Raw genomic sequence first — 24,441 nt, 5'->3', positions numbered from 1 at the left:
GCCGCCTTATATAAACAATGGCGGCGCGCCCGGCCCCACTTTCACTGTCGGTCCGTCGTCACCTGTCTCCCCGCCGCAGCCCGCGGGCCGATGACCGACAACAGCCGCCCCTAGCACAGTGACACAGTGAGCGCCGTCCGGCCTTGAGCAGCCGAGCGGCCACTTATCTCCGCCGGCCAGGTGATCGGCCGGCCGAGTGCCCCGTCACCTCGGCTCGCGCAGCCTTCGCAATTCCACCTCGAGATTAACTGCGGTCTTACGTTTCCGGCCTTCGCCACTCCACTCCGTTCACACGGTTGTTGACCCCTCGGTGCGGTAGTCTTACATAAAAGTAGCTGTCCGAAATATCCCTCAAAACAAAATCGCTGCTTCTTACTTGCCCTCCACAGTAAAGCTAATTTTCTCCTGAAACAATGTGCCAACAAAAATCAGCCACAGGTTTAAACTTGGATACCATGTGGTCATTGTGGTATTTTCCTAGTCCTTAGCTGTGATAAGTTTGTTTTATGTATGAAACCAGGATTTTTTTAGTTGATCTGAGCGTTTCCTCTGGTTCGTGACCGAGCGAGGCGGCGTAGTGGTTGTCACACTGGACTCACATTCGGGAGGACGACGGTTCAAGCATGCGTCCGACCTTCCTGATTTAGGTTTCCCATTATTTCCCTAAATCCCTTCAGCCAAATGCCGGGATAGTTCCTTTACCGTCCTTCCCTAATCCGAGGTCGTACTCCGTCTCTAATGACTGGTTGTCGACGGGACTACCGTAATCATCATCATCGTAATCTTTTCCGTCATTTTCAGGGATTAATTGTCACGCCTGTTCCGTCTTAATTCCTTCGGCTTATTTGCTGCATAAGTAACGCAAAATTCAAGATTAAAAAGGAATAGTTTCCGCATAGGAACTCGACCCAGCAATTCTAGGATGACCCTCCTTCTGTTGCGCTAAACGCTGCCTGGAACGTATAGTAAAGGAAATAAGTTTAAAGGCAGGGTTTCACGAAATTAATAGTACACTGTCAAAAGCATAAATGTATCGAATTTGCCAAGAACGCATATACGACATAAGCAATAGTGATGGTATTACAAAGTTTCTAAATTGAAAGAGTATGGTGGAGAAATGAAACGATTATTGATTTCAGCTGCATCAGGACTTGGTGCGGCATCAGAGGCCACGAGTGAAAACGTGTACCAGACTCAGATTCGAACCCAGTCTAAGCTTAGAATTGTATCGTTGACTATCGATAGTCGCCTCTCTGCCGAGCGCAGAGCAACAGTGGGGAGCCGTGGCGTAGCTTTCGTGGAGTGTGGTCTGAGAGCTGTGTTGATGACGTGGCTGCATCACGTATCTTACGAGTTGTGGTGAGATAATTGTAAATGAAACTTCCTGGCAGATTAAAATTGTGTGCTGGACCGAGACTCGAACTCGGGACATTTGCCTTGCGCGGGCAAGTGCTCTACAACTCTTTTTTTTTAGGGGTTTGATCTTCAAAGTTCCATTAGATCTATAACTTCAGTAGACAGCATATGGCGTTATAAAAAAATTAAAGTATAAAATTTTGTGACAAGAGTGTTCAGTTATGAGTTGGTGGAGACAGGGTGGGCAGGGGTCGGAACCCGAGGCCTGGCCGCGATGTCTCCCCCTCTCGTCCCTGAATCACGCCCTCAAAGTAGCTTTTAATTTTATTTTTATTTTATTATTATGATTATCTTTTCCCAGGAACAGGGTAAATTAACAAAAGATCTTTATTGGTACAAACTTAAATACAACAGAAATGCCATCCATCCGGCGAAAATAACCCAAGACACTATACTCTTACAAGGCGAGCAATTTTTTTGATTTTATGAACAACGTGTAGGAAAGAAGAATAATAATACTGATGTAAGCTAAGAGGTGTGAAGCAATATACAGTGGGGTGAGGAAAAAACCAGTGTTCTGGTATAGTGCATAAAAGACAGGAGGCGCGTGTCCATGCGCCTACTCCACTGTGGGTTAGAATATAGAAAGTAGCGCAGGGAGTCTCAGATGTCATCAGGGGGGGGGGGGGGGGGGGCGTGGCACCATCCAACTGAGCGGGGGTGACGTAAAGATCGCATGGCGAAGAAGGCGCGGTAGCGCGGTCGGAGTTCGACTTCACTGTGGGCGGTTTGTAAGTACTGCCAGAAATCAAGGCGTGATTTGTCGCCATCATTATACATGCAGGTGATCGTCCAACCCTTGACCCATACAATCGCATGATTTTTGGTGGCGGGGAAATAAGTATTCTCAGGATGGATAAAAGTCCATGGGTCGATCGAGTCCGGCGGAACACGGAGGTAACAGGCAACAAACTGTCGGGCAAGTTTCCAGACGTCACTGGTGGCAGCACAAGTCAGTTGATGGACATCGTCATCCACGAGGTGGCAAGTGGAACAAAGTGGAGAGTCCGTTAGTCCGATGGCGTGAAGTTGCGACTTGGTACCATGTTGCCCGGACGTTGGAAGGAAGACAAGGCTGGTGAGAATGAAGCCAAACCGTGGGCCACCGCTTGGACGGATGTCTCATTTCGATATTTTTGCTGGACATGGAACGAAGCAATGGAGTGTAAAAATCTTTAGGTCGAGGAGAACGCGTGGTCGGTAAGTGTGTGTGAGCATAACTGAAGTCGACGATGAAATCAGAAATGTGCGTCAGATGGTGCTTGATGTGTCCGACTGGTACTGGTGGTGTTATGGTCGCGGGCACAAGAATTTCCAGCAAGCTGCGCGTAAGGGAGGTGTCCCCGTGCCACTGCTTGTGCTTGGTGGACATGTGCAAGGACGCCGCTCGGAGTCTCACATTGACAAGGCCGAGGCCTCCCGCTCGCGGGAGAAGGGTGAGCGTGTCGTAGCGGACCTTAAAGAACGTACCGGCCGTAAGGAAGTATCCGAAGGCAGCCTGGAGGCTGCGTCCAATTGTTGATGGCAGCGGGAGGACCTGTGCGATGTGGACCATTCTGGACGCCACATGTTGAGTGAGGTATTGGACACGTTGTAAAGAATCGAGTCGTCGGAGAAGATTTGTCGCACCGTCGTGCGGATAGTTTGGAGTGCACGCCGAAAATTGATGGCAGCGGAGCGGCGCACGTTGGAGGTGAAAATGATTCCAAGGTATCGTAGTTTTTGTACACACGGGAGAGGTGCTAAGTCGTCTTGTGAGAGGCCCCGTCCAATGGGCATCGCCGCGGATTTAGTCACATTCATGTTACTGCCCGCTGCAGTGCCGTACGTTGGTATCAAATCAAGTACCGTGTGTGTTTCACTCCGTGAGCGGATCAAGAGGAGGAGGTCGTCCGCATACGCACGACACCGAAAACTGTGCTGTCGCAAAGTGAGATCAGAAAGGTGGCTCGTCAGACTCCCGATGAGTGGCTCCAGGCTTATGGCATAGAGTAGGGTCGAAAGTGGGCAGCCTTACCGTACGGAACGCCGGATCGCCACTGGTCCCGCCACACGGCCATGAACCTGAATCAGCGATTCGGCGGTGCCGTACAGGCGCCGAATAACGTCGGTAAAGGCTGGTGGAAAACCCATCCGGTTCATCACGGAGAACAGAAAAAGATGCCGCACTTTGTCGAATGCGCTGTCAAAATCAATGGCAACCACTGCGGCGCGGAGTCTGCACACCGCTGCCAGTGCAATTAAATCGCGACATTCTCCTGTGGCCGTTTGTATATTAACTAAGCCGCCCGGAGTTGTCCGTTCCGGGGATAGAATGCTAGGCAGGACCTTGCGGTATGGCGTTGCCAGTAGGCGTGTAAAAATTTTATAGTCTGCGTTAAGCAGAGTCAGGGGACGGTAATGTGCTGTCGTCACACCTGGTGTCGGTTTGTGGATGGGTATAATAATTCCCGTGACGAAAGACGGCGGTACGGCGTTCCCCATCGTCAGCTGTTCATGAAACATCGTTGTCCACCGTGACGCTATTAGTGTAAGGAAAGCGCTATAAAATTCTATCGGCAATCCGTCGACACCAGGTGACTTATTCAGAGCACCTTTTTTGATTGCATCGTGGACTTCGTCACGCGTAATTGGCTCTATCATCTCGTCCGCTTCGTCGTTGGTGAGGGTGCGAGTTACGTGTGGTAACACAGATTCCTCAGCGTGGTTGTCGGTAGTCTCCTCCTGGTACATTGTGCGATCATCTCGTCCGCTTCGTCGTTGGTGAGGGTGCGAGTTACGTGTGGTAACACAGATTCCTCAGCGTGGTTGTCGGTAGTCTCCTCCTGGTACATTGTGCGGTAGTGGTCGACAAAGGTGCTGACGATTTCAGCCTGGCAAGTGACGTGCTGGCCGTGACAGGTGTTGATCTCGGTGATGAGTTGTTGTCGTCGATGTTTCCTATCGGAGGCGATATGATGCGTGGTGGGATGTTCTTGTTCCGTCGAATCTCGACATCGGGTTCGCACCATAGCCCCCTGCAGTCTACGGCGTGTCAACGTTACAATTTGAGCCTTCATCTTGCTGCGTTCCCTCTGTGTGTCGGGGGTGGGCGATTGGGCGTCCAGGTCACGGAGAACGGCGTAGAAATAGTCGGTAGTGTGCCGGCGCCATGCAGCTACTTCCTTTCCACACTGAATCAAAGTACGTCGAATGGCAGGTTTGGCACATTCCAGCCACCAGGTCAAGGTTGTGCAGTGTGTAGGTAAGCGACGTTCACAGGTGGCCCATGTCTCGGTAACACGTTGAAGACATTCGGGATCCTGAAGATGGGTGGTGTTTAGCTTCCACGGTGCACGAGTACGCCAGACCACTTGCTTGGGGATGAGAACGTTGCAGATGTAGGCACAGTGGTCCGAAAAGCCCAGGGGCCAAAGTTCTGCACCTTGGACTGCAGGTGTGAGTTCCCGAGAGACGTAAATTCTATCAAGCCGGCTCGCGGAGTGACTCGTCTGGTAAGTATGTCCAGGAGCGTCGCCGTGCTGAACTTCCCAAGTGTCGCGGAGCAACAGATCTCGGACGACAAGACGCAGTTCTTGACAGATGTTGTAGTGAGGCACTTGATCTTTAGGGTGTAAGACACAATTAAAATCACCCCCAAGCAAGTAATGGTCGCAGCGCCCAAGAAACAAAGGAGCGATTTCTTCTCAATAGAAGAGGGCCCTGTCGCGTCTGAGGGTGGAGCATGACGGAGCGTAAATGTTGACGATACGCGTCCCCATAACGGTGACGGCCATGCCTCTGGCAGATGGAAGGTATGTGATATCGGTCACTGGAATGCCTTCTCTGGCGTAGATGGCTACGCCGCGTCCCAGGTGGTCACCAGGAGAAGGATAAGTGTTATATCCCGCGACGTCTGGAAGTGTGGCCAAGTGTACTTCCTGTAGTAGTGCGATATCGACGTCTGACGTCCGTATCATCTCTCGCAGCAGTTGAAATTTCACGGGTGAGCTCCTAACATTCATGGTGGTGTCTGTTTGTTCTATATCGTGTCTCCCTACCACTTTCGCGCAACGACGCTCTGAGCGTGTTTTTTAGAGAATTGACTAGTTTGAACCTGGGACCTGTTGCTGGTAAGGAGACGCCAGACCATACATGACATGTAGAATTCAGAAGAGTTCAGTGAGACTAGCGATGATATAACTAAATACTTAATGATTTCAGCGTCAGATCCACTGCACTCCCGGTAAAAGAATCTTAATACTAACTAAATTTAGTGGAAGGGGTTCAAGGCTTTCCTATTTTTAGTTAGCTGGTAAAATAACGTCGAGAAAGCAGTTAAGTTTACCATTGGAAATTTTATTCTACTCACAAAACATTGTTTATAAATTGCACTATTGATAAAAGGAAGTGTTTTAATACAGGATGGTAAAAACCAACTGCGTTCAACAAAAATGTGAACGAATATTCCCTGAATGGGTTTCCAAGTTCTACAATCGATCGAAGGATGACCAATGCCATATCACATCTACAATCTAGGTTTAAATTAAGTTTCACGAAAGAGAAAACTATCAAAATGGTCTACAGTGACCCTCAATTATCTCTAATTACTTATCTAACTTGTCGTAAATTACAATGGCTGATGTGGCTTCTCAATAACTATATAACAGAGAAATCATCGCGTTTCAGATTTTTACTTCAAGTGGCAAATGTGAAGACCATGAGCTTTAATTGACGATCGACACTAGTATTACGCAAAAAGGAGGTGTAACAGATGAGACTTCTGCAGTTCTGAGTGAAGCTTTATGCGCTGTTATGCGGCATCGCGTGCTGTTCATTACCTTGTTGGTGTTCGTCAGGGGCGGCGGCCGGCGCAGCAACCATCCAGCTCGCCATCTCGGAACTAACTCTCCTCTAACTTCTCCTCACTACCATTTACCGAAGTTGGTTTAAAAATACTATCTGGCTATGTTTTCATTTGACCAATCAGGGTCTCAATGTTAACCTTAAGCTCCGCCTACAAAAATTCTGTCTATCCAATGAGAAACGTTATACTTTTCGTGGTGGGGCAATGTTTTTAAAGGTTGCAACGTAACAGAGACGCGAAAAAGTCTCACGCTAAAACTTGCGGGTGGTGTGGCCCTTTTTGTGTTATCGTAAGATCTATACTGTTTTTCTGGAGGGCTCTAACTTTTAACATGGGCTGGGGGGGGGGGGGGTTCCTTGACGTAACAGAGACGCGAAAAAATCTCACGCTAAAACTTGCAGCTGGCGTTGTCCTAGTGGTTAGCTGGCGACGTGGGTGTCCAGTCCGTCACTTATCGTAGGGCTTTCTAGCTTAACGCGGTTCTGCAATCGGCTTCTGTTCTCGTTTCTCCCCTCGGAACTGCGTCTGTCTCACGGTAGGAAGGTATGACATGCATTTAGGCATTCTTGTGTTAGTCTGTGGTATTCCATTTGCTCACTCGTTACTCGTATTACTTTGGTTAATTTACTGTCACGATTTATTCGGAGCTATGTGACATACTACTGGATTTGCTTATCATGTCAGGGTTTTCATGGAAGGTGTTGGATTTGCCTGACACATGGTGTTAGTGTTGATTGTCGCTATTCGATAGGTTTGGAGCCGTACCACGTCGTGGAGGGGAACTCCACAGGCGGAGGATGAAGAGGGGCGAGGCAACGGCGAGTCGTGCCGTACGTACGCCACCTGACGGCGATATCAGAGGCGTAACGATGCTTCCGTCTGGAGTAACTCTGACCTCAGCGTGTGGTCCAGGTCCTCATCGACGTCCTCACTCCACACCATTGAAGGCGCTGGCGTTGTGATGGTCGTACGTTCCACGTCGGTCGTAGGGGCGGAGGACGTCTCGGCGGCAGTCGCAGCGGTGGAGCCTATTGGTTCAGGAGCATCTGGGCGAGCCAGTAGAGTAGGCATCGACACAGCCACAGTCGGCGTCATGTTATCCTCATTCGTATCGTCGTGTAGGTTCTCCGATGCCTCGTCGGGTCGGACGGCCTCTGGAGCATCAGGGGGAGGTGATCCGTCGCGTTCCGAGACCGTACGGCGCCTCCTCTTGCGCCTCTTAGGTGGACGATGTTTGCGGGTTCGTCCCTCCGTGTCGGAAGACGGAAGGGAGTCGCGTCACTCTGAGAGGAAGGCCGTCGCGGGAACGTCAAATGAAGGGGCGTCCATATGGTCGGGTGGGTGGGGGTCGGAAGTCGCCGCTGTTGGTAGTGGCGCCGGAGTAGCGTCAGGCTTTGAGGGCGACGTGTCGGCCCCGGCGGTATCCGTAGCAGCTGGAAGAGTCACCGGTACATGGTCCGACGGGCGGCGGCTGGTGGGAGGAGAAGAGAGCGCCGATGCGTAGGTGATCGGTAAAACCGTCGCCGGAGCCGGAGGTGCCACGGTAGCGGCTGGCAGTTGGGTGATTCGTCGCTGAAGACACTCAGATCTGAGGTGGACGTATTTGCCGCACCCGGAACAGGGCTTGGGTTGGCCGTCGTATATGACAACCGCGTGGCTCCCGCTAATGTGCAGGTAAGATGGCACGTGGCGATGGAGATCGATTGTGATCTGTCGTACACCGTTAAGAACGGGGTACGTTTGGAATTGCGCCCAGCGTTCGGCAGTGTGGCCATGTACAGTGCCATAGGGGCGGAAAGCCGCGATAACGTCTTCCGCCGGGAGCTCGAACGGGAGTTCGAAAATTCGCATGGTCGACAGTGACCGCTCCGACATTGCCGTCGGCGTGGCAAAAGCGTAATCCATGGTTGGTGTCACGAAGTATTCTTTCACATACCGCGTCACTGACGACTTTCACGTACACTGTACTGCTTAATATGGACAATGGATGCCCAAGATGTCGGAAGCTGGGATCTTAGCAACGTCGCGTAGGAAGCATTCCACTTCCAAGGCCTTTGGTCGTGCGCTGTCGTTGCAGAAGGTGAATCGTAATGTTGGTTTTCTGAAACGGTTGGCCATGGTTCTAGTGCACGTAGGCGACACGTAACTGACGGCCGCTGAAATGTAAACAACAGCGAGCGCGCGCGCTCCGCAGGCGGAAACAACAACACGTCCGCACTGCAAGGCGGCGAAAGCCGGACTGTCCACTGAGCTACCCAAGCACGACTCACGCCCCCTCCTCATAGGCTTACTTCTGCCAGTACGTCGTCTCCTACCTTCCAAACTTTACAGAAGCTCTCCTGCGAACCCTAAGTGGGAGACGAGGTACCGGCAGAAGTAAAGCTCTTAGGACGGGGCGTGAGTCGTACTTGGGTAGCTCAGTTGGCATGCCGGCATGCGAGAGATCGGACAGGTTCGCACGATCTTGTGTTGATGAGAGACGCCTCTCTCAACGACTCATTGTGCTTTTGTTCACTGCTGGGCCTCCGCAGACCTTCTGAAAGCGCCTATGACTATCTGTCGTGTCCCTCCAAAAATAGCTGTATTAGAGTGCCGCTTGTAATTCGTGCGTTTGTATAAGGGGAAGTCAAATGAGAGCGAGACAGGTTGGAAAAAGTATGCAAACTATTAAATTATTTCAAAAGTAATCGTTATAACTATTATTAAATTTATCGGACTGAAGACAAGGTAGTCTATGCCTTCATGTAAAAATGTTTGCGGTTGCCTGCATAACCATAATTGTATCCAGTCGTGCACCTCTTCGTCCGAAGCAAATCGATGGGCACGAATATCTTTCTTCAAGGCGCAAAAAAAAAAAAAAAAAAAAATATATGGAAATCGCATGGGGAGATATCGTGCTGTATGGAGGATGTGTGAGGGCTACCCAGCGTAACTTCTGCGGAGTAGTCGAAACAATCTTGGCAACATGTGGGGCAGGCGTTATCCTGAAACAGAATGATGCCGTTTGGAGAGATGCGAAAGTTTCGCTGGGAAGCCCTTACACATCCTCCATTCATTCCCGACCTCCTCCCACGCAATTTCCATAGTTTTGGAGACATAAAGAAAGAGATTCATTACTGCCGATTTGCTTCGGACGGAGAGGTGCGCGCCTGAGTACAATCATGATTCCGTAGGCAACCGCAAACATTTTTCTATGAAGACATTGATCATCCAGTCTGACAGTAGACTAAATGTATTAACATTTATGGCGGTTAGTTTTAAAATAATAAACAGTTAACCTACTTTGTTCCATATGTCTCGGTTTCATTTTACTTGCCCTTAAACAGACTCTTTAGAGAGTTTATTAGGTGTTGCGTATATCCTCTGTCCCCTCACAATTATCTACACTTTCTATTAACATTTCAAATGTGTTAATAAAATCAATGAATGCTAAATAGGTATCCCTATTACACTCTCTCTGATTATTGGTATCTATTTCATGACTTATAGTGGTGGCTGCCATTCTGACACTCTTTACACGTCTATCTTCCTTTTATCTCGATATTCATCAGTTATACCATTTATTACTTCACTTTTAACTCTTTTCTATTACCTTCGGCTTTGTTTCATCTAATTTTCCGCGTCCTGTCACGTAGCTTATGAATCTCATTGCAGAACTTGAATTCTATTTCTGTGTCGTTTGGTAAGTGTCAAGATCTCACTGCCATGTGGAAGTAGAGAAATTGCCATGCTTTTATAAAATATAATTTTGAATACTTTCCTCGCCTTATTTTTTTATGAAGTTCTGTGTACAGTGTCACACCTATATTAGACGTTTATTATCTACAGCTTGGTCTTCTCGATGTAACACCACCACACAATACCACCTGTGGTTAGACCGCATACCATCGAATAAAGTAGACACAGTCCACGTTCCCAAACCATAGCCTCGCATATTACATTACGATTTCCTTGCTGTGCCATCCTTCCAGTTCCACAATATTAATTTCATGTTCTGGTTTAATCAGTAGTACCTCTCCATTAATGCTGCAGAAACCGATGTAATGGTTATGAAAGAAACGTACACATCTGACACAAAATCCAGAACAGTGCCGCTCTAATAATTAAAACACGAAAACTTTTCACAATGCTTTGAAAAATATAGATGCAGATGTAGGGCAAAATCCAACATTAACCCAATTATTAACCATCCGAAAGAAAGCCCACAATAGATTAAAATTACTTACTTGCCTAACAACGGAACTAAATGATTTGACCACCACGCAAACCTAAAAGACGCTCGTCCATCCCATCTTCCTCATCTTTGCAAGTGATAGACGAATATCCACTCTTGTGGTTTTTCTACTGCGTACAAATTGCTCACAAGTGCGAGAATTATCGCACAATCAGCTTAACAGCTCATGCATCGAAGCTGCTTACAAGAATAATATACAGAAGAATGGAAAAGAAAATTGATAATGCGCTAGGTGACGATCAGTTTGGCTTTAGGAAAGGTAAAGGCACGAGAGAGGCAATTCTGACGTTACGGCTAATAATGGAAGCAAGGCTAAAGAAAAATCAAGACACGTTCATAGGATTTGTCGACCTGGAAAAAGCGATCCACAATATAAAATGGTGCAAGCTGTTCGAGATTCTGAAACAAGTAGGGGTAAGCTATAGGGAGAGACGGGTCATATACAATATGTACAACAACCAAGAGGGAATAATAAGAGTGGACGATCAAGAACGAAGTGCTCGTATTAAGAAGGGTGTAAGACAAGGCTGTAGCCTTTCGCCCCTACTCTTCAATCTGTACATCCAGGAAGCAATAATGGAAATAAAAGAAAGGTTCAGTTGTGGAATTAAAATACAAGGTGAAAGGATATCAATGATACGATTCGCTGATGACATTGCTATCCTGAGTGAAAGTGAAGAAGAATTAAATGATCTGCTGAACGGAATGAACAGTATAATGAGTACACAGTATGGTTTGAGAGTAAATCGGAGAAACATTAAGGTAATGAGAAGTAGTAGAAATGAGAACAGCGAGAAACTTAACATCAGGATTAATGGTCACGAAGTCAATGAAGTTAAGGAATTCTGCTACCTAGGCAGTAAAATAACCAATGACGGACGGAGCAAGGAGGACATCAAAAGCAGACTCGCTATGGCAAAAAAGGCATTTCTGGCCAAGAGAAGTCTGCTAATATCAAATACCGGCCTTAAGTTGAGGAAGAAATTTCTGAGGATGTACGTCTGGAGTACAGTATTGTATGGTAGTGAAACATGGACTGTGGGAAAACCGGAACAGAAGAGAATCGAAGCATTTGAGATGTGGTGCTATAGACGAATGTTGAAAATTAGGTGGACTGATAAGGTAAGGAATGAGGAGGTTCTAAGCAGAATCGGAGAGGAAAGGAATATGTGGAAAACACTGATAAGGAGAAGGGACAGGATGATAGGACATCTGCTAAGACACGAGGGAATGACTTCCATGGTACTAGAGGGAGCTGTAGAGGGCAAAAACTGTAGAGGAAGAGAGAGATTGGAATACGTCAAGCAAATAATTGAGGACGTAGGTTGCAAGTGCTACTCTGAGATGAAGAGGTTAGCACAGGAAAGGAATTCGTGGCGGGCCGCATCAAACCTGTCAATAGACTGACAAAAAAAAAAAAAAAAAAAAAAAAGCTTGATGCACTCCACGGCATTTTTCGTGACAGTTTACCCTCCGCTACCCATATCTTTCCCAGCTGGTAACGCTCACATTCTGACCCCTGGAATATCCTTTCCAGTCCTATGTCACCAGCAATTACGACTCCCAACACCTCCTTGTATTTCCCACTCTTGAGAAGCGTTGCTTGTGAGTGACATCTATCAGCGAGTCTCAAGTTCCTTACGTGTCCATACACTGCATTTCCTTCCTCGGGATCATTTCAACCGACATCCCCTCCCAAAATAAAATCGTTCCCAAAACCTGTCTACCCTGTCAACTAGAATCTACCATGATCTTACTTTTCTAGATGAGGTTTTCAACCCATCCTTTCCCTGCATCCTTTCGACATGCATCCAACGTTTTGACCATTCGCACCACATACTTTCTCTTATTACTTTCTCTATACACCCATGTGTACGCAAATCCTTCACCTATGAAACATTACCAGAAGCCCACAGCCAATTTGCAAGTCGCAAGGTCATTCATACCACTGTCCCATAAAAATGAAGATCATTCTTTTTATTCTTATTAATGGCTTGCGACTATAGATGGAAATTTAAATTACAGATAAATGAAGAAAAACCTCTTACTTTTCCCCGATATAAAGCTATTTGCCACCTGAAACAATGTCCCCAACTTCAACCCTCGCCGCTACGTAATACCTGCGACGTCTATTATCCCCCCCTGCTCCCATAAAAGTCAGGCCAAACCTCTTCCCATCGAACCAGAATTACCCACATCCATCCACCTATCGCTACACCCATCTACTGAAACCAAAAAATCCCTTTTGCAACTACTGCTTCGGTTACACCAATTCCTTGTTCTCCAAGAAATCACATCCGCTGTATGGTCCGTACGTCGCCAGAATTCCACCACCACATACTATTAGAATAAATCACACAACGTTTTCACGCTCCTACACATCCTTGTTTAGTTTCAGTGTGACGCGAGTGTTACTGCGTAAGGTAGAGAGCCAGCACGTCAATCGGGAACGATTGAGCAGAGATGGCTGTGAGAAGACGTCAGCCAATGGCATGCTGACCGACCCCCTATCAAAGACGACAACGTGACAGCAGCGGTCCCTATGCGAAAAGGACATAAGCGCAGCGACCGACTGGTATCGCCCATTTGAAGACTAGCTTCAAGACGAGTGGGTAGGATAGAAGCGCCAACGATAGTTACTTCGCTTGTACACTCTATGTATGACAGTCTTGTGATCGTTTATACTGGAGATGATTGCTTATTTTGTATGTCGGCCATAGTTTGCGATACATCTGTGTAAATGATACAGTTAAGTATACTAAATTTTCGTTGTGTAATAAATACGACTTTCTAATACGACTTGTTTGGATTGTTGTCTAGCAGTCCGAGAAAGCAGATTTCCTAGACACCCCACATTTGACGACGAGCACGGAGACAAAATAACTACACTACTTGCCATTAAAATTGCTACGCAAAGAAGAAATGCAGATGATAAAAGGCTATTCATTGGACAAATATATTATACTACAACTGACAAGTGATTGTATTTTCACGCAATTTGGGTGCATAGATCCTGACAAAATCAGTACCCAGAACAACCACCTCTGGCCGTAATTACGCCCTTGATACGCCTGGGCACTGAGTCAAACAGAGCTTGGATGGCGTGCACAGGTGCAGCTGCCATACAGCTTCAACACGATACCACAGTTCATCAAGAGTAGTGACTGGCGTATTGTGACGAGCCAGTTGCTCGGCCACCATTGACCAGTCGTTTTCAGTTGGTGACAGATCTGGAGAATGTGCTGGCCAGGGCAGCAATCGAACATTTTCTGTATCCAGAAATGCCCGTACTGGACCTGCAATGTGGTCGTGTATTATCCTGCCGAAATGTAGGATTTCGCAGGGACAGAATGAAGGGTAGAGCCACGGGTCGTAACACATATGAAATGTAACGTCCACTGTTAAAAGTGTCGTCAATGGGAACAAGAGGTGACCGACACGTGTAACCAATGGCACCTCATACCATCACGCCGGGTGATACGCCAGTATGGCGACGACGAATACACGCTTCCAATGTGCGTTCACCGCGATGTCTCGAAACACGGATGTGACCATCATGATGCTGTAAACAGAACCTGGATTCATCCGAAAAACTGACGTTTTGCCATTCGTGCACCCAGTTTCGTCGTTGAGTACACCATCGCAGGCGCTCCTGTCTGTGATGCAGCGTCAAGGGTAACCGCAGCCATGGTCTCCAAGCCGATAGTCCATGCTGCTCCAAACGTCGTCGAACTGTTCGTGCAGATAGTTGTTCTCTTGCAAACGTCCCCAACTGTTGACTCAGGGATCGAGACGTGGCTGCACGAACCGCTACAGCCATGCGGATAAGATGCCTGTCATCTCGACTGCTAGTGGTACGGGGCTGTTGGGATCCGGCACGGCGTTCCGTATTAACCTCCTGAACCCATCGATTCCATATTCTCCTAACAGTCATTGGCTCTCGACCAACGCGAGCAGCAATGTCGCGATACGGTAGAGCGCAATCGCAATAGGCTACAATCCGACCTTTATCAAAGTCGGAAACGTGATGGTATGCGTTTCTCCTCCTTACACGAGGCATCACAACAACCTTTCACCAGGCAACTCTGGTCAACTGCTGTTTGTGTATGAGAAATCGGCTGGAAACTTTCCTCATGTCAGCACTGGCGCCAACATTGTGTGAATGGCCAGTAGTGTAGTATGTGAAACATTTCTAGTTCTACTGCATCCAGCCCCAATAGGAGCCACCTACTGATACATTATGCCATATTATTTGAACTGCACAATCACATTCGCAACACTCACGCAACGTTATCAGTGTCAATCATTAGAACACAAAGGTAGCCGCGTGGTCTGAGGCGCCTTGCCACAGTTCGGGCGGCTCCTCCCGTCGGAGGTTCGACACCTCCCTCGGGCATTGGTGTCTGTGTGTATTGTCCTTAGCGTAAGTTAGTTTAAGTTAGATTAAGTAATGTGTAAGCCTATGAACCAATGACCTCAGCAGTTTGGTCCCATAAGTAATTACCATAACCACCACAAAGGTTTATATTTACGCCGTAAATTAAATATAGAATCAGATACGTCGAATCTTAATTGCAGAAACATACTTGATATTTGTCGATTACAGCGGCATCTACCAATAAGGGGGAACAATGGCTTGAATGAACCACACATAGAAGTTGAAATTTACGTCGCATACTAGGGTCTGTGATCCCTTTGGTGTATAATAAACGTTAGCTTCTAAGTGAATGCAAAAATATCGCCATTTGTATCACATATTTTGATATAAACTCATTCATAAAAATCTCTAGGTTACTTCCACTTAATTTGGGAAAAAGTAAGGTTTCATAGTGCAAGTAAGGGAAAATACCCCAAAAAATTAACTTCTAATTATATCACACGAAAAAAAATATATTTTTGTTACATGTTATCTGACGTCAATCTCGGAATTCAAACAATCAGTACTTCTGCATCACTATTTTTGCCCTCAGGCTGACTGGGTCGCAATGGCATCAGGCATCAAGCAAGAAATCAGTTTACTGCTCATATGACGCGTTTCGGAATTTATCCATCATCAGATATCCAGGTTCAAATGGCTCTGAGCACTATGGGACTCAACTGCTGTGGTCATTAGTCCCCTATAACTTAGAACTACTTAAACCTAACTAACCTAGGGACATCACAGACATCCATGCCCGAAGCAGGATTCGAACCTGCGACCGCAGCAGTCGCACGGTTCCGGACTGCGCGCCTAGAACCGCGAGACCACCGCGGCCGGCAGATATCCAGGTGCGATTACTGCATGTAAATAGGGTAAGGTGGGGCTACATGAATCATTTCAACATTTTGGGCTCCAAAGGGGTACTAATTATTTCATTACGTATGTTAAAGTTTGTTCGAGAATACGTCACAGTTATAAGTTTTGCATGATAAAGGCACATTGCTTCAAAACCTACTCTTCTCCACTGTATATAACAAAATATAGAATGTTGACACACCAGGAAAATTAAAAATTTCTGGGGCTATTTGAATCGTAAATGGAGCTATGTGACTCATTGTCATCTGTCATACAATTATATAAAATATGGAAGATTACACTTCAGTTACACTTCTTAAATGTCGCAGTAGTTGTTACATGCATTTCCCACAGCGGGACTGTCTAAGACCAGCAGCCTCACACAAATTTCATGAAACCACACCTTGCGCTTATCACACCTGATCCATTCCCATTTCTTCACAGATCTGGTTCGTAATATCTGATGCTGCAGAAACAACAAAGTACGTTTTCTTCTTCAGACTCAGCATCCGGTGATTATGAAGATGAATTAACTTCTTCATTTGAAGATTTCTCTTGAACATCCGGCGCATTCCTGCAACGCTTGATCTTCTTGCTTTGGGAGTGTTCAAAATGCAATTTTCTCTTCCTTTTCGTAAGACTGAGATGAACTGATGAAGTCAGATTGCAAGCTAAATTTTTCTCTCTTCACGCACGTGCGATACCGGTAGGTTTCTTTGGAGATGGCAAAACAGAAGAAAATGATGAAGATGATGTCGATGAGTTCTGACTTTCCGAATGTCTTGGAGGATTGGGAAGAGTTGTAGTGTCTGGGTTTACTTCGGATACTGTGGTAACAGACCAGGATACATCATTCAGGAATGCAGACAAAAGAAGGAATTTGTGTGATGGTATTTTGTTAGGAATGACGGGGAAAATTCCTGTACACTTAAATCGCTTTACAGCACTTCCTACACAAAGTCCACGCTTCCAGGTGACGTCGAAAATTTTACCAAAAACAAATTTTGTAATGGAAGTTGCTGGCTTATCATGTACAAATGAATTTGCTTCTTGGTGGTAATAAGCCTTTAATGTCTTCAAAGTTCTGTCCAGCGGCTTCAGAATTTGTGTAGTAGGTGGTGGCAGATACACCAATTCAATGTGTGTCTTCACACAGTATTCCAGATATTGAGGAGAAAGGTGTGAACTGTGATCATCCAAAAGAAAAAGATATCTACATTGTGAACGGTGCTTAAAGTGTTAGAGCCAACTCAAAATCAAATGCTCATTTATGTAGCCCGAATCTGACATAGACACTTGAGTACCTAGAGGAGTTGCCAGCTTGAATTCTTCTCGCATTCTTCCGCATTTGAAGATCATGAACGGTGAAATATATGTCCCAGTGGCACAACAGAGAGCAAGGAAGACAATAACGACTGTCACATTTTACCCCCTCTCCAAACATGTCAGTGCAACAACTTCTCTTTTTCCTTTTTCTGACACAATTTTTTCAGGCCCATTGTTATTGGGAAACCGCTTTCGTCCACATTATATTTCTTTGGTGGTTTACTTTGCAAATGAAATTCATGTAAGACAAATATCAAAACATTGTACAATTTTTAACTGCTTCCTCATTTAATCCATGGCTCGAGCTTTAGGATGTGCCTCAGGTTTCCTTAATGAAATACCTTCTGCATGTCGTTTCATGGAAGAAAGGCGGCTCTGAGGACTATGGGACTTAACATCTATGGTCATCAGTCACCTAGAACTTAGAACTACTTAAACCTAACTAACCTAAGGACATCACACAACACCCAGTCATCACGAGGCAGAGAAAATCCCTGACCACGCCGGGAATGAACCCGGGAACCCGGGCGCTGGGAGCGAGAACGCTACCGCACGCCCACGAGCTGCGGACATGAAAGAAAGGAACCAATCCTTACCAGCCACTTTCGTATCTTCTCCCCATGGACCACAATATCATTGATTTTGTATACTGGTACACGGCTCTTCTAACGCTTAGTGAGGTTTGTCCAAACCCATGGTTAGATATACTCTTCAATCTTTCAACCAAATCTTTTTCTTGTTCTGGTGATAAAACAGATACATGGTCCATTTTTCTTCTTCTCTGAGAGATCAAAATGTTCAAACGTGTGTGCATTCCTAAGGACACAAACTGCTGAGGTCGTCGGTCCCTAGCATTACACGCTACTTAAACTAACTTACACTAAGAACAGCACACACACACCACACACCCATGCCCGACGGAGGGGCCTCTGAAAGATCGCTTTGATGTGTTTGATTCTGTTCCATTCCTCGAAGGAAACGAGTTTCTTGAACCCGTGATTAAACCGTCGTAAATGGCACTTTATAAAGCCAGCTGCAGCGCGCATGCTTACATGCCTTTGTAAAACACTGGTTATAGCGCTTACCATCGAGTCCTCTGACCATTGTAAACATAAATGGCTTCGTTTATATTTTCTTACCATCTGAAAAAAGCGATAAATCAAAATTTCTTTTTATATTTACTAAATTAGTACGTCTTGCTAATTGCTGTAGCCTAAATTAGAACATGATTGAATTATTACTGTAAGTTATAATAATTAGGCTACATGAATACTTCAGTATAGAAGAAATAATACATACGAGGGTCGGTCAAAAAGTAATGCCTCCCATTTCTTTCTACTTAAAAAAATTAAGTTAAGTGAAAAATTTGAATTAGGCGCCATTCCTCAAACCTTCTTCTGCAATCCACTGCAGTAGTAACTTTCTGTGTCAACAGGTGGCAGCACAGCAGAAGTTTGTAAGATGGCCGACATCGATGTTCGTTTGAGACAGCGTTGTGTGATTGAATTCTTGAATGCAGAAGGTGAAACGCCCATACGCATTCATGAAAGACTGAAGAAGGTGTATGGTGTTGTGACAGTGGATGTCAGCACTGTTAGACGATGGGTTCGTCGTTGTAAGGAAGCTGAAGGGCAAACACCGTTGACTGACGAAAAGCGGAGCGGCAGGCCGGTGAGTGCAGTGACTCCACACAACATTCAGCAAGTTGATGACATCATTCGTGGTGACTGTCGGGTGACTGCAGATGAAGTGTGTCGCATTATTTCTCTTAGTAAAGGCAGTGTGATCACGATTATTAAACAATTGGGGTACTCAAAAGTTTGTGCACGGTGGGTTCCAAGAATGTTAACCGATCAGAATAAAGAGGCAAGGAAAACAATAGCCTCCCAACACTTGCAGCGCTTCCGTTTGGAGGGAGATGAGTTTCTGAAAAAAATTGTGACCGGGGACGAAACATGGGTGCATTTTTTTGAACCCGAATCAAAGAGGCAGTCAATGGAGTGGCGTCACACAAGCTCGCCGAGGAAGAAAAAATTCAAAACTGTGCGATCGGCAGGGAAAGTTATGGCAACAGTTTTCTGGGATACAGAGGGTGTGATTCTGGTTGATTTTTTGGAGCAGGGATGCACAATAAATTCTGTTCAATACGTCACAACCCTCAAAAAACTTAAAGCACGTCTTCAGCGAGTTCGCCCAACAAAATCAATGGCAGATGTTCTTCTTTTGCATGACAATGCAAGACCACACACCAGTCGTCACACCTCTGACGAGATTGTCAAAATTGGATGGGAAGTTTTGCCTCATCCCCCATACAGCCCTGACCTGGCACCATCAGACTTCCATCTGTTCGGGCCACTAAAAGAAGCTCATCGTGGGATTCATTTTGAAGATGAGGAGGCCGTCAAAACATCCGTGCGTCAATGGCTTAGGAAGCAGAGCTGTGATTTTTACCGTGCTGGGATACATGCCCTTGTTCAAAGATGTACCAAAACTGTAGAGATGGGCGGAGATTACATTGAAAAATGACAAAATGATCCTCAATGTTGTGGTTTTCAACCTATGTAAATGCATTTAAATTTCCTGACAATTAAACGTAGAAAAAAAAGGAGGCATTACTTTTTGACTGACCCTCGTATTTATTCGGGTTCAGAAAGCCCCACGAAGAATGATTCACATATCCCCATTACCTTATTATTTTTAAAATTTAAGCAGTTGTTCAAATTTGCAACAGATCTCGTTAGTTGTTCAGTTGACCGACCCGGTGGATCCTCTATACAACTAATAGCGGAAAGATTTATAACTATCATTCATGTATTCCAACACTAGATCTTATTTCAAACTGCCTTAATGTCGCTTGGCGGATTTTTGTAAGCAGTACTGTCTTACCTCTTCTATTTTCTTCTTTCAGCGTTAAATATACTTGATTACGCTTCTTGCAGCTTGTGCACAACTTGTCTAGCAAAGTGTCTGTGACGTAATGGCGGCCGAACTGCGCGTATGGGCTGCGCAGTAGAATATTTTCTTATTTCTGTCCATGACTCAGAAAGCTCCACCTTACCCTATAGCGTTGTATGAGAAACGCCGTATTTACTTACAGTAACCGCACCTGTGTATCTGATGATGAATAAATTCCGAAATGCCTCATATGAGCATTAAAGTCTTTTCTTGCATGATGTTTGCATTTACCATTGTGACCCAGTCAGCCTGAATGGAGAACTACTGATTGTTATAACAATGGTAGCCTGCCTCCTGCATGATTTTATCACATTTACATTATTGAAATTAAAACTACCATAAAATCTTGAAATCCCTGTTATCGATATCTCACCCGTATCAGTGTGTCAGGCAAAAAGGTGGAGATTCTTGGTTACCGGAATGGATACTCTGCCTACATACATAGTTAAGTCTGTACGGAACCCTCAGTGAGCGCAAAGTTCAAATTCCAGCAGGATAATGCACCACATCACTCTCATCTCTGATAAGCAAAGAAAATTGCACGAAAAAGTACTTGTCTTTATTGTTGTTGTTGTTGTTGTTGTTGTTGTTGTTGTCTTCAGTTCTGAGACTGGTTTGATGCAGCTCTCCATGCTACTCTATCCTGTGCAAGCTGCTTCATCTCCCAGTACCTACTGCAACCTACATCCTTCTGAATCAGCTTAGTGTATTCATCTCTTGGTCTCCCTCTACGATTTTTACACTCCACGCTGCCCTCCAATGCTAAATTTGTGATCCCTTGATGCCTCAAAACATGTCCTACCAACCGATCCCTTCTTCTAGTCAAGTTGTGCCACAAACTTCTCTTCTCCCCAATCCTATTCAATACCTCCTCATTAGTTACATGATCTACCCATCTAATCTTCAGCACTCTTCTGTAGCACCACATTTCGAAAGCTTCTATTCTCTTCTTGTCCAAACTAGTTATCGTCCATGTTTCACTTCCATACATGGCTACACTCCAAACAAATACATTCATAAACGACTTCCTGATACATAAATCTATATTCGATGTTAACAAATTTCTCTTCTTCAGAAACGCTTTCCTTGCCATTGCCAGTCTACATTTTATATCCTCTCTACTTCGACCATCATCAGTTATTTTACTTCCTAAATAGCAAAACTCCTTTAATACTTTAAGTGTCTCATTTCCTAATCTAAATCCCTCTGCATCACCCGATTTAATTTGACTACATTCCATTATCCTCGTTTTGCTTTTGTTGATGTTCATCTTATATCCTCCTTTCAAGACGCTGTCCATTCCGTTCAACTGCTCTTCCAAGTCCTTTGTCGTCTCTGACAGAATTACAATGTCATCGGCGAACCTCAAAGTTTTTATTTCTTCTCCATGAATTTTAATAACTACTCCAAATTTTTCTTTTGTTTCCTTTACTGCTTGCTCAATATACAGATTGAATAACATCGGGGAGAGGCTACAACCCTGTCTCACTCCTTTCCCAACGACTGCTTCCCTTTCATGCCCCTCGACTCTTATGACTGCCATCTGGTTTCTGTACAAATTGTAAATAGCCTTTCGCTCCCTGTATTTTACCCCTGCCACCTTCAGAATTTGAAAGAGAGTATTCCAATCAACATTGTCAAAAGCTTTCTCTAAGTCTACAAATGCTAGAAACGTAGGTTTGCCTTTTCTTGATCTTTCTTCTAAGATAAGTCGTAAGGTCAGTATTGCCTCACGTGTTCCAACATTTCGACGGAATCCAAACTGATCCTCCCCGAGGTCCGCATCTACCAGATTTTCCATTCGTCTGTAAAGAATTCGCGTTAGTATTTTGCAGCTGTGACTTATTAAACTGATAGTTCGGTAATTTTCACATCTGTCAGCACCTGCTTTCTTTGGGATTGGAATTATTATATTCTTCTTGAAGTCTGAGGGTATTTCGCCTGTCTCATATATCTTGCTCACCAGCTGGTAAAGGTTTGTCATGATTGGCTCTCCCAAGGCTGTCAGTAGTTCTAATGGAATGTTGTCTGCTCCCGGGGCCTTGTTTCGACTCAAGTCTTTCAGTGCTCTGTCAAACTCTTCACGCAGTATCTTATCTCCCATTTCGTCTTCATCTACATCCTCTTCCATTTCCATAATATTGTCCTCAAGTACATCGCCCTTGTATAAACCTCCTATATACTCCTTCCACCTTTCTGCCTTCCCTTCTTTGCTTAGAACTGGATTGCCATCTGAGCTCTTGATATTCATACACGTGGTTCTCTTCTCTCCAAAGGTCTCTTTAATTTTCCTGTAGGCAGTATCTATCTTACCCCTAGTGAGATAAGCTTCTACATCCTTATATTTGTCCTCTAGCCATCCCTGCTTAGCCATTTTGCACTTCCTGTCATCTCATTTTTGAGACGTTTGTATTCCTTTTTGCCTGCTTCATTTACTGCATTTTTATATTTTCTTCTTTCATCAATTAAATTCAATATTTCTTCTGTTACCCAAGGATTTCTAGCAACCCTCGTCTTTTTACCTACTTTATCCTCTGCTGCCTTCACTACTTCATCCCTCAAAGCTACCCATTCTTCTTCAACTGTGTTTCTTTCCCCCATTCCTGTCAATTGTTCCTTTATGCTCTCCTTGAAACTCTGTACAACCTCTGGTTCTTTCAACTTATCCAGATCCCATGACCTTAAATTCCCACCTTTTTGCAGTTTCTTCTGTTTTAACCTACAGGTCATAACCAGTAGATTGTGGTCAGAGTCCACATCTGCCCCTGGAAATGTCCTACAATTTAAGACCTGGTTCCTAAATCTCTGTCTTACCATTATATAATCTATCTGATACCTTTTAGTGTCTCCAGGATTCTTCCATGTATACAACCTTCTTTTATGATTCTTGAACCAAGTGTTAGCTATGATTAAGTTGTGCTCTGTGCAAAATTCTACCAGACTGCTTCCTCTTTCATTTCTTAGCCCCAATCCATAATCACCTACTATGTTTCCTTCTCTCCCTTGTCCTACTGACGAATTCCAGTCACCCATGACTATTAAATTTTCGTCTCCCTTCACTACCTGTTATCTCATCATACATTTCATCAATTTCTTCATCATCTACAGAGCTAGTTGGCATATAAACTTGTACTACTGTAGTAGGTGTGGGCTTCGTATCTATCTTGGCCACAATAATGCGTTCACTATGCTGTTTGTAGTAGCTTACCCGCACTTTTATTTTTTTATTCATTATTAAACCTACTCCTGCATTACCCCTATTTGATTTTGTATTTATAACCCTGTATTCACCTGACCAAAAGTTTTGTTCCTCCTGCCACCGAACTTCACTAATTCCCACTATATCTAACTTTAACCTATCCATTTCCCTTTTCAAATTTTCTAACCTACCTGCCCGATTAAGGGATCTGACATTCCACGCTCCGATCCGTAGATAGCTAGTTTTCTTTCTCCTGATAACGACGTCCTCCTGAGTAGTCCCCGCCCGGAGATCCGAATGGGGGACTATTTTACCGCCGGAATATTTTACCCAAGAGGATGTCATCATCATTTAATCATACAGTAAAGCTGCATGTCCTCGGGATAAATTACGGCTGTAGTTTCCCCTTGCTTTCAGCCGTTCGCAGTACCAGCACAGCTAGGCCGTTTTGGTTAATGTTGAAAGGCCAGATCAGTCAATCATCCAGACTGTTGCCCCTACAACTACTGAAAAGTCTGCTGCCCCTCTTCAGGAACCACATGTTTGTCTGACCTCTCAACAGATACCCCTCCGTTGTGGTTGCACCTACGGTACGGCCATCTGTATTGCTGAGGCACGCAAGCCTCCCCACCAACGGCAAGGTCATTAGTTCATGGAGGGGGGGGGGGAAGAATACACAGACAATTAAAAAAACACGGCGACAGTCGGGTTTCTGTTCGCAAGAGATATAAAATTTACACCCAGTGACAGCATGGTTTCTGTTCGCAACACTTTGGAAAGACGAACAACACTGAACAGTCACTTGAACACTGCACTAAAAAATTGGCACAAATATGATATACCACAGCCGTGGGCAGATGGGTATAACCTGTATAGATGATGGGAAAGAAAGGGGGAAGGAGAGGAAAAAACGGAGTGGGAGGGGGAAAGGAGCCGATAGAGGACAAGGACCCATAAGATGGGGGCAGGTGCTGGGCAGACGTGACAGGGAGTGGGGAATGGCAGAGGAGGGATACAAAAAAGGACTCGGGGGGAGAGGGGAGGCAGGGAGAGGTTAGGTGGGGAGAAAACAGGATGGAAGGGGGGCAAGAGGGAGCCTGGGGAAAGGACAGAGGAAAGGAGGATCAGAGTTGATAGGAGGGATAAATAGAGGGACAGAGGGCATCATCCGGTAGGGGGAGTTGATGGAA

Source organism: Schistocerca gregaria, chromosome 7, assembly GCF_023897955.1.
Source record: "Schistocerca gregaria isolate iqSchGreg1 chromosome 7, iqSchGreg1.2, whole genome shotgun sequence".
NCBI classification, from domain to species: domain Eukaryota; kingdom Metazoa; phylum Arthropoda; class Insecta; order Orthoptera; family Acrididae; genus Schistocerca; species Schistocerca gregaria.
The sequence above is the reverse complement of the archived record's forward strand: the minus strand, read 5'-3'. Positions refer to the sequence as shown.